General features: G+C 44.2%; 1 protein-coding gene across 7 annotated transcripts in view; it reads left to right on the plus strand.

The window, feature by feature from the left end:
* The window catches only part of Mtm1 (myotubularin 1), a 109,576-nt gene that overhangs the window by 48,208 nt on the left and 49,671 nt on the right, over positions 1–11,697 (plus strand). The window lies entirely within an intron of this gene.

The raw sequence follows: 11,697 nt of genomic DNA on the forward strand, positions 1-11,697 counted from the left end.
GAGTCTAGAACTCTGTGTTGCTGTCATTAGAGTCACCCATAGAGGACTTGATTTCTCGATGCTGTGGTGCTTGGCTATATATATTTTTTTCCATATCTATGCTGGGAATCCCTGCTTCTCACGTTAGGATGTCAATAAAGTAACAAACTAGAGAGAAATGTGAACTGAGTTACTCATACAAAGTTGTAGAAAATTGCATTCTCTTAAGTTTTAACCACTGAAAGTCATCCTTAAAAAATGTTTAAATCGGTCACTGAAACAACACTATAAAATGGGGATGAAACCAGGGCAGCTATTGACACTGCTTTTGAACATCAGGCCCTGGCAAGGTGTCTACAAGATGTTTCCTAAATTGAGTTCATTTCAGAGTCAGTGTTGGGCAGTGTCAGGTGGCAGTGAGTTCAGTTGAGTAGTATAGGATGGATGGTACCTAGCCCCATCCAAGGATGTGAGTGTCAGCTTTGAAAGCAGTGTGATGAAGACATGTGGACCTGACATAGGAGCATTGCAGACCAAGTCCCGGGGAAAGTCTCACAGGAGGGAGACTGGAAAAGCCTTTGTGGAATCAGTTGGTGTTCGTATTGGGCCTTGAAGGATGGATTATGGTTACCAGTGGGCAAGGAAGGTGGAGGAAGTGGAATTTCAGGCAGAGACAAGGGTGTGTATGAGGGTAGGCAGTGGTGCTGGCTGGAGTTGGGAGGAGATGTGGGGCCCTCTGCTGAGGGACCAGGCTAGGGTGGGGAGCTTGTGCCTCCAGAAATAATGGAGACCTGCTGAAGGTTTAGAAGTAAGTGAGGATTAAAGACAATATTGTACAGGACAGAGGGGAAAGGAGAGATGCATGGGACATCCAGGTGCGGACACAGGTGGAAAGAAAGGGTGGACAAGAGGCTGCACAGACCTGGGCAGGAGTTTGATCTGACAGGACACAGGAGAGGGATAGATTCGCCCTGGTTCTCAAGTTCCAGGCTTGAGTTGTAGGAAGGGCAGGGCACTGCCAACAGAGTGCAGAAGCCAGAAAAGGGGCTCATTTAGTAGCCAGGTGGAGGAGAGAAGGGAGGGAAGCCTTCTTTCATTACCTTTGCATCCTCAGTGTCTGCTTTGTGTGTTGAACTTTTGGGAATGCAGGAAAGTGATTTGAGTGCAGGGGGCAGAAGCCACTTTACAGAGGTTTAAAGGGAGAGCAGGTGGTTAAAAAAAGAAAAAGCAAAGTTAGCACCGTGTCCGGGGAAGAAGTTTTCCTCCTTTCGAATCTGAGAAAGGTGGGTGAGTGTATCTGTGGGCAGGGTGGAAGAAGTCTCGCCCCTTTCAAGGGAAGAGCAAGAAGAGATCCTTCCTAGAACGGGCTCCTGGAGAAGGCAGAGGGGGACGGGATCAAGTCTCATTTATAGGGCAGGTTTGGAAAGGAGAAGGGACAATTATTCCTCTGAGACAGGAGGGGAAAAGTTTCCAAACTGCCACAGTGGGGAATGTGTGAGTGTGCCAGAAAGGGATTTCCTGGAAGCATAATCTAAGCCTGATTGCATTGAACAATACAAAGGGCCCCTGCTTGAAAAAAAAATTCCATAATATTACTGAAACTGTGACAGGAGCTGCAGATGAACTCAGTGATTTTTATCACCATCCAAAGTCAGGAGCAAACTTGCTGTTTTGTCCGTGAAGTGGTGTCTGGAGGCCAGGAAGGCTGGACTGTGACTCCAGCTGTGGGGTGAATGGGCTCTGACCGTCACCCTTTTGGCTCCTCTTGGCTCCTTCCCCATTAGTATTTTCACCACTCTGTGTTGAAGTCAGAACTCACACTTGGAATTGAACTTGAGCTGTTGAGCAACAGAGTCTATCTCAAACCACCAGCTTGATTATTTCTGTACCGTGTCAATCTGGTACAATGTACATGTTTTTAGATAACATTTTCTACTTCTGCCAAAGCATTTCTTTTCTTGTTTTATCTTTGCTTTGCTTGCTAAACACTCGAAAGTGTACTGAATTCTCATAAATTGCATGTAACTCAATACTAGTTTTAGATAAATGATGCATTTTTATAAGAAATGTCACAATCTTTTTGATATTATGACAGTTTTTTTTTAAGGCAGAAAACAAAATTGTATACAGATGAACCAGGGCTGATAGCACTACAGAAAAATAGTTTGTTAGGCTGATCATGTTCAGTGGCAAAGTTCCTTCATCGATTTCCTTTGTTTGCTCATTTTGTACTCTAATGGGACAATCAGAGATAATGTAAATTTTCAATGAGCATTTGTTCAACTGTCAATCCCAACCTATTTGTGAGTCATAAAATCAGTGTACTTGGTGGCAACCAGCACCTTAAAATGGAATAGAGTAGGAAACAGGAAAAGCATAACACGTAATATAGGTGAGTTTTCTTTCAGGTGTGTGTGAGGGAGGTGTTTACGGGGTCTTGGTGTTCGAGTGCATGCTTACCATTAAGGTCCAGAAAGTTTGGAAAGCAATCTATTTTAGGTAATAGAAGATACATGTAGAAGAAAGTGTATTCCAAGTTAATGTGAATTAATTAGTTATAATTAATTATAATAAAATCACTAAGCACAAATCCATCTTTACAGCTGTAGACACATGTGATCTTCTGGATTTTAAGTGAAGGTTTTGAGCTGACAAGGAGACTTGTGGGATGCAGACTCATATAAGGGGAGGCTGGAGCTAGAAGAAATGAGGTGCCAGGCTCTCAACAGCTGCTGATGGGGACAACAGGAGGGGACTTGTATGTAGAGCCCTTCCTTCGTGCGGTTACTAGCATAGGTCAGGGAGTCTGGTGGCCCATGTCTGAATCTGGCCCAGTCACTTCTCTGCTTGGTGACCTAGGAAGTCACATAATATTTATGTGCTTCAGTTCTCTCATCTGCATTGGGGATAATAATGGTCCCTACCCCATAGGGCTTCTATGAAGATTAAATGTAAAGTGCTTACCACAGTGCCTGGCATGTGACAAGTGCCCAGTAAATGTCAACAGTCCCATTCTTAGTGTGCCATTTTCCCAGCAGGTGTCAGGAATAAGGATGATTCCCCCAAGACTATTAATAAAGTAACTGTGATAATATGTGGAACACTTTAAGCCCTTAAAAGAAAGATGCTATATAAAGATGAGTAGTATTATTAACAAACCAATGGGTTATACTTTGATAAAGGCTTTGTCAAAAGTTTTTAATTTCAGAGTATTAAACCCATAAAGTATGTGAACTAGAAATGGGATATATGGGAAGCAGTGCTAAGTAATGGACAGAATTCTTCAGAAGTTTTTCTCCAGCTTTCTCTTCCCATTTCTTGACCCTGCTCATTCAGGGGGAACCTTTCTGGGGACATGCTCATTCCGGTTTGTGTTTCTGCATGTTCCATTGTCCTGTGACATTCTGGATCTTTAGCACTGCAGTATTTCTTACTTGTTATTTTAGGAGCTGAATAGCAGTCATGTAGTTGAAGTGTTTTTGTTTGGGACACTGGTAGATTGACCTTCTGTTAGTTGAAATAGGCACAAATGAGGGGACTTGATCTTGTGAGCTCTCATTTTGGGAGAGAAGCAGCTGGATCGCAGGACTCTTGCTGTAGAAAGTAGCAGCCTTCCCCAGATGGATGGCACGGTGCTATGACACCGCCTCTTCGAAGGATGGAGGCAGTGACTTCGGCAACTGCACAGCCACATGATGGGCGTCAGCCATATTGGTCATGGCCTTTGGTTTTCACAGTGTTTGCTGCTTATTTCTAAATATAATTTTAATTTTAACTAACACATAGTAATTGTACACATTGTATTTATGGGGTACAGTGTGACATTTCAGTATGCGTATTCATTGTGAAATGGTCACATCTGGGTCATTTGCTTTGTCTGACCTTGGTCACATCAAACTCTGCTGTATGTCTTAAGCCCTGGCCTATTTCTACCTCGTGTCCTCTCTTGTTCTACTCCAAGTGTGCTGACTTTTATGAAAGTAATCACATAAAAATTAGTAAAGGGGGTTATGCAGTCGTACATCTCTTTTAATCATTTGAATGAGAGGCATGAGTAATCCGGTGAATAGAAAATTAACATAGGGAGCGTCATTCCATGCCTTTGTTTTTCATGGAAATTTTAAATGAGGCCAAAAGCGAGTGGTCTCTTCCTTTCTAGGCTCATTACAGACTTAATAGATACAGGGAATTGAAATGAGTACTGCCTGCACACACATTCTTACTTTCCACATAGATGCAGCCTTAACACTGAAGTATGCCTGAGTTTTCTATTTTCTTTTGGCCAGGACTTTTCCTGTTTTCTTAAATAAGCAGTAACTTGGCTAATTGAGAAACTAAGCTTGCTTTTAAATCTCCTTCCTTCCTGCCTCCTCCAAGACTTGGCCCTCCATTCTCTTTGATCTCTCCCTCTCCACTGCCGTCTCTCTGTAAGCCTCTGGACGTGCTGGGTCCTTCTCCCCACTGCCCTTGTCCTGGAGCTGTCACCCCATCTGAGCTCCCCGGCAAGCGCAAGCTGACCCTGCTTGCCTACCACCAGCCACTCACTCCATAACTCACTGTGACCAGACTTCTGGCCTTCCTGTTCCAGTGGAACTGTTCCACGGGAGGAGACTCAGGACCTTACAAATAGGCCTTACCCTCTTCGTTTGACTCTAATCAGCCCTTCCTTTCAAAGTTGTGTTGTTTTCCTATTGAGCAGCTATCACAGCATCCTCATAATGTGTGGAAAAGGTAAAGAATACCAGTGGATGAACATCACTTTGGCTCCAGGCATGCAAGTGATGTCTTCCACTTTGTCTTCTATTTCCACTATGCCTGATCTGAGTTTTATTTGCTGAATCTTTCTTTCCATTGTTACATTTTTCAGTTTCACAGTGTTCTGTTTGGTTCACTTGACCATTTTTATTTGTAATCTCTTCCTCTTAAGTTTGCCATCCCTTATATTGCCTTAAACACATTAAAGCTATTTTACAACAGGTGGCCCATCATTCTAATACCCAAAGACCCTGTGGCCTTTTTCTACAAAGAGGCTGGCCCATGTTGCTTGGTTTCCTGTTGTGTTTTGAGATCATCACCTGGAAACTCCTGTTCCTTGGAACTTTTATCTGCAGGAGTTCTCCAGGGCCTGGCTTGAGGCAGTTTCACTGAGAGATTGGCATTATCCTTCCACTGGGCATTTTGAGGTGCTACCAGCTCAGGAGGGTTAGAAATGAATTCTCTACTTGATATTTTGGGAACCATCCAGGTTTTATACTTTTGGCCACCAACTACTTAAAGACTGACTTGTGGCTGCAAGTTCCCAGCTACTGTTCCCAACCGGGACTGGGGTGGAGATTTGTTTCCTCAGGTGAGTTCTCTTAGGTCTCCAAGGTGGTCATTCCCCCCAAGTGGCAGCACTCTGGGGGCCAGGCTTCCTTGAAGGGCACTTCCAATCTGACCCTATTTGGGGCAGGCCTAGGACTTCATGTCCTGTCACTCGAACCTCATGTGGCCATGAAGACCCAGTGTGGAGCGCCCTGAGAGGAGGCCCAGTGTGTTCTCCTGCCCTCTGCATTCCCATTTGCTGTAAGTGTTTGGCTTCTGCCTCACAGGTCTCCCTCATTAATACCGTAAAAAGTTTCTGGATGTGCTCAGCAGAAGCCTCGTGATGCTGTCCAGAATATCACGTTTCCATTCTCCCTCTTGTTTTGAACCTGAACTTGCTCCTTCTACTTCTCACTTCTTTTTGGGTTCCTCTGCTTGCTTTTGCCATCTAAGTGTAAGTTTTCTAGAAAAGTCTATCCCCTTCTCCTGCTTGCTCTCTGCTGCGTCTACCAGCATTGCCTGTCAGAGCACAAGCTCCACATGTGTAGCTTCTATTTCTCCATAGCAACCCCTAAGTGCTTGTTTCTCCCATTCTTCCTTGTTGTGTTCCTTAGTCGCGCTGAATGTCATCCTTCTCTTCTTCATTCACATTTTTTTCTTTTTTTAAGACAGGGTCTCGCCGTGTGGTCCAGGCTGGCATTGAACTCACTGAGTCCAAGCTGGCCTGGAACTTGCAGCAGTCCTCCTGTCTCACCCTCCTGAGTGCTGGGATTCCAGACCTGCACCACCACACCTGGCATAATTCACATTTAAAATGCAGGGCGTGGGAGTTTTCTCTGTTCCTCAATGGTTACCAAATCCACGGGGTTCTTGGTCCCCAGCCTGACTTGCTTCAGGACACCTCCCGCCCTCTCCCAGTGGTGCTTTTGCTGGTCTTCCTACCTCTGTTCTGCCTCCTCCACCACCACACACGTCAGTCTTGCGGGCACAGGCTCTGATCATCTTTCCCCTGCCCCGGAACCTCTTCTTCCCTGCCATGTCCCCTCAGGGTGGTCCCACCTGGCTCTATTTTGCAACCTCCCTACGTTCTTGTGACACCCTAAAGTATTTGCTGATGGCCACGTGTTTTCTGAGCGGGTTTTTGTTGCCATCATTGTTGTTATCCTGTCCACAGTCACCTTATCCTTCAGGGTATCATAGAAGCCATCCATTTCCCTTGGGGCTGTCAGGAAGTCACCGTGGCGTTCTCTGGGGCCTACTGTGCTTTCCCTGTCCCTCTCATGCCACTCACCACCTTCCTCGCCACGTGGTCCATGTTTGTGCCCTTTTTTGCCTCTCTCCTCTGGAGATTTCTGACTCCTCAAAGCAGCGGCCATGTCTGTCTTGGCTTTTCCTGTACTTGATACTTCCTCGTTCATAGTGGGCCCTCCATACATTTTGATTGAGCAAATATAGTAAGGTAAATAGTGTGAATAAATAGGAACCAGGCCATCAAGAATATTCTGCTGTTCAGAAAGAGCATTTATTGAATGGGCATTTACGTTTTAATTTACTTTTAAAACAGCTCTGACCTGCCCTTGAATGCAAATTGAGACAGTGTAAGGGTGTACAGTGTGAGCTGTCCTCCCGTGCACCAACCCTGGCCCGTGCACACAGCCACCAGTGTCTTCACTCCGTCCAGTGTGTGTCCACTTGGTGGCAGTTTAGGCCTGTGCAGGTCTAGTGTCCCTTACCCAAAGTGCTTGGGACCAGAAGGGTTTCAGATTTGGGCATTTTGGGAGGAAACATTTGTGTAGACTTTACAGGTTGAACATTCATGATCCAGAAATCCAAAATTTGAAATGATCCAAAATCCAAAACTTTTTGAGCACTGATTTGACTCAAAAAGTTTCGAATTTTGGATTTTCAGATTAAGGGCACTTGGCCAGTACAGGCAACTTCTTAATCATCTTTCCTCCTTTGACCCTAATGGTAGCATGCAGTATATACTCTCCTATACCTTACTTTCTCCTTCACCAGCAGGGACTGCCTAACAATGGGTTTCTTCCCTTGGCTTTTGACTACACAGTACTCTTTGATCTTATCATAATTTATTTATTCAATTCTTTATTGATAACTAGATTGTTTCTAGCTTTTGCTGTTGTGTAAACACCACAACGAATAGCCTTCCATATGCATCATCCTGTATGCATTCCTGTATATCTTAAACTAAATTCTTAGGAATAGAACTACTCTTAGTGCTAGATTTCCTTTGATAGCTGATGTTCTGGTTTTCACTCCCAGAGTGCTTGTTCCCAGGCAGCCTCTCTGGTGAATTACTTTCTATTGCTGTTATAACAAATTACTGAAGACTTGCCACCTCAAAAACCAGTGATCTCTCATATTCAAGTCCTGGAGATTAGGAGTCTAAAGTAAGTAGGGCCATATTCCTTCTGGAGGCCCTGGGTAGGTGTCGTAGTTAACTTTTCTCATTGCTGAGACAAAATACCCGACACCCAAAGTTAAAGGAGGAAAGGTTTAATTAGTGCACAGTTTGTAGAAGTTTCAGCCCATAATCAGCTGGCTCCAGGACAGGGTGGCATATGGCAGGGGGTCAGCAGTTCATGGTGGGCAGAAGGTAGCAAAGCAACAAGGGACAACCACAGCTCTTTCTAACCCTTGTATCTTATCTAGGCTACTTAGGGCAGGCAGCACTCACACCCTTAATCCTAGTGCCCTTGGTCCCAGCATTTCGCCAGGAATCAATCCCAACACCATACATTCCAGACCCAGCCACGTGTGAAAAGCCCCACCTATGCCTGCATGAGGCTTTGGGGGGACAGCTAGACCCAGCCGTAACAGTGGGGACTCAGTCCCGTGACTTTCCCAGCTTCTAAAGGCCGCCACATCCCTTGTTTTGTGGTCCTTTGCTGCTCTGACTCTGTCTCCTGCCTCCCTCTACTACTTGGAGGACCCTTGCAATTATATCAGGCACACCCAGATAATGCAGGGCGCTCTTCAACTGCAGCAATCTTAATTCCATCTGGAACCTTAATTCTTCGCCATTTGTGGTAACATAACAGGTTCCAGGAATTAGGACATGTTCATCCATGGGATGATTATTCTGCTTACCTTACCAACTTCATACATTTCCTAATTTTTAAAATCTTTGCCAGTATTAAAGATGAAAGCATAGCTTTGTGGTTTTATTTTATATTTCTCTTATTTGAGTGAAATTATTCAATTTCACTTCTTGTGTGAGCCATCTGTATTTCTATTTCTACATTCTCTATTTTCTACCTATTTTCCTTTGGGACTTTTGCCCTTTTTCTTATTAAGGGTAGATAGTCTTTATGTAATATCTATATTGACTTGTAGTATGAGTTGCAAATATTTTCACATACACCTTTTGACCATACTTATGGTGCTTTTGCTGTGGGGATTTTTTTTTTTTAATTTATTTGGCGGTGGGAGGGAATCCCTAAAAACACCCCTAGGTGCATTGATTCACCAGGAGCACTTGACATGTGGTTTTACTCGTGGATATGATTTATTACAGCAAAAGGAAACAGACCAAAGCCAGCAAAGGGAAAGGTACTTAGGGCAAAGTCGGGGGAAACCACCCACAAACTACATAGTTCTCTTCCACAGGAGTCACGACAAAGGCACTTGGTTCCTCCAGCAACAGGTTATGCAACACATTCAAGATGCTGCCAGTTGGGGAAGCTTATTTGAGACTCATTGTCTAGGGTTTTTCTGGGGGCTGGTTTCTTAGGCACCCACTGCCTAACACATGGCAGAATTTCTGACTCCCAGAAGGAAAGCAAGGGATCAGTGGAAACCACATTATTTATACACTCAGGCACACAGTAAACCGCTTTTATCAGGAAAGGAGTGGTGGGAACCCCCCAATATCCACAGTCAAAGGTGCCTGCCAAGCTGCAGCCCCTCCTAAGGACAGCAGCCTCAGGCCTGTGATGTTAACTCTTTTCTTCATACTTTTCCTTTATAGTTCCTGGATTTTGTGTCCCAGTTAGTAAAATCTTCCTCAATCAAGACCATAAAAGAACTATCTCATGTTCTTCTGGTGCTTTGGTTTCTTTTTAAAGACTTAAATATTTGATCAATTTGGAATTTATTCAGGGTTAAAGTGTGCATATGGATCCACTCTTTCCTTCCCATGTTGTTTTAACACCATTCGTTGACTAGTCTGCTGATGCGGGATACACCTTCATCCCACTCTGAGTTCCTCTGTGTGTTTGCACTTATTTCTAAGTGTCCCTCTTCTTGCGTTGACCATGCTATTCGTGTTTTTACTACTGAAATTTTATAAGATGTTGCAGTGCTCTTCTTTTTCATTCCTTTCTTCCATTTTTGCTAGGAATTTACAGAATGCCTACATTATGACAAGGCTTGGGGATCAAGAGCTGATATTCAGTGCCTGTGCCCACGGAGTGCCAGGATCTGGGTGATGTGGACAAAGAGATGCACATGGTTCAGTAGTATATGGGACACCATGGGATCACGAAAGGAGGCTTCATAGAGGGCCCACATCCTGAACGATGATCAGGAGTGCTCCCCAGGAGGAAATGCACCTGCCACACTGAAGGAGCAGTCTGTGGCAGTGTAAACAGGCCACATGAACTGGACCATGTCCAAGACACAGTGTGCATGTGGCCGCCAGAGGTGGCGCTGCAGACCTAACCTGCCCCATCAAGAAGTTTCCTTTCATCTGAAGGGGAGGGAAGCCATGTTTTAAGCAAGAACAGGAATATGATTGGATTTCTCTTTCAACCAGATGGCAAGGGCTGCTGTGTGCAGGGGTGTAGGTGAGACAGCAAGTGGACATGAAGGGAGACCATTTCTAGGGATCTTTATTAGTCTCTTCCATGAAACGGGGCAGTGAGAGGGGCAGGAGGGGACGGATTTCAGAAAGATCTGGATGAGAAGCTGAGTAGAATTCAGTGACTGACTGGATCTAGTTATTAGAGGATACAGTGATGGGGAGGGAGAACCCAGACTGGACAACCAGGGCGATGGTGGGGCAGCAATTGAGCTGGGCAGACAGCGAGGAAGAGCTGGGGGGTTTCACTTGGGATCTGCTGAGTCACAGGTGTTTGTGGGAAACCAAGCATGAGAAGATGGTGAATGTTTAAATTTCCATTTTTTATTTCAGTAAAAGACACACTGCCATGAATCCCCCTCAGAATCTTCCCCCGGCTTCGAACACACTTAGCCCATTGTTCTTGCCACTTTCTGAAGCGGCTCTGGAAGTCCTCTTTCATGAGTGTCTTTAGTCACACTGTCTTAGGTGCCTTGATGACCTGAATCAATTCAAAACGTTTACATTTCGTGGCCATTTTGACTTTGGTGAAGAGGCAGAAGTCACACAGTGTCAGATTCAGTGAAGAAGGTGGATGAGGACACAGTCATGATTTTACAAGCTCCCTTTCTGTTGAATGGCACTCAGCAGCGGTATTTTCCAGTTTTGATCACACCTCACAAAGACACAAAAGAGGACTTTGAGAACTGCTTCAGAAAGTGGCAAGAGTGATGGGATAAGGGTGTTCTAATGGAGGAGGAGGAGTTTGAAGGAGGTTAATGGGAACTTGTCTTTTCCAGTAATAATTTTTTAAATTTAAACATTCATCATATATTTCGATCACCCTTATAGATGTTAAAGAGGCAGGTGACTCCGTAGACCCTGGGTTCTGGCCCGGGGAAAGTTTTATTTGGTGGGCCTGGATATGATCACTGGCCTTTTATGGAAGTGGCCAGAATTGCTAGGAGAACTATAATGAGAAGTGCAACAGATGAACCCTGAGAAATGTCAGCCTTAAATGATTATGATGGTGGAGGAGTTGAAAAGAGTATTCTTCTTCCAAAATGGTTTCAAATGACATTTCAAATGTGCTTTTATGGTACTTTCTTGAATAAATAAATATGTATATTTACATATAAAAGTAAGTGTGACCATGAATATTAAGCTATTTTTTTTTAGCATCTTTATTTTGAGAATTTAAAACTCCAGACAGGTAACAATTCCAAGTGTTGATATATTTCAACCTTTACAGAAAAAAAAATTATATATATGTATATATATATAACTCCCTCACTGATTCTTCCAATCATATCCAAATGCCCACCACACTTAGCCTCTTTCCCAGAGAGCTCATTTCTCCAATTAAACATGCTGTTTTCCTCAGGGATCTCCTGCACCCAAGTTTTCTTCACAATTCTTTCCCGGACAGGATCATGGCTCTAGCTGGAGACAGGGTGAACAGATGACAAAATAGCACCCAAGGCCTGGTTCACAAAGTCCATCATCCATTTTCAGCACCGAACAGCAAGATCTTCCTCAAGTCTTGTGTGTTAGCCCCCAGTGGGAGACAGCACCAGTGAAAGTTCGCAAGACTGCTGAGTTCAGTCAAGTAT

The sequence above is a fragment of the Heterocephalus glaber genome, unplaced genomic scaffold (assembly GCF_053883595.1).
Source record: "Heterocephalus glaber isolate CG9 unplaced genomic scaffold, H.glaber_assembly_v1.0 deba00001066, whole genome shotgun sequence".
Taxonomy (NCBI): Eukaryota; Metazoa; Chordata; class Mammalia; order Rodentia; family Bathyergidae; genus Heterocephalus; species Heterocephalus glaber.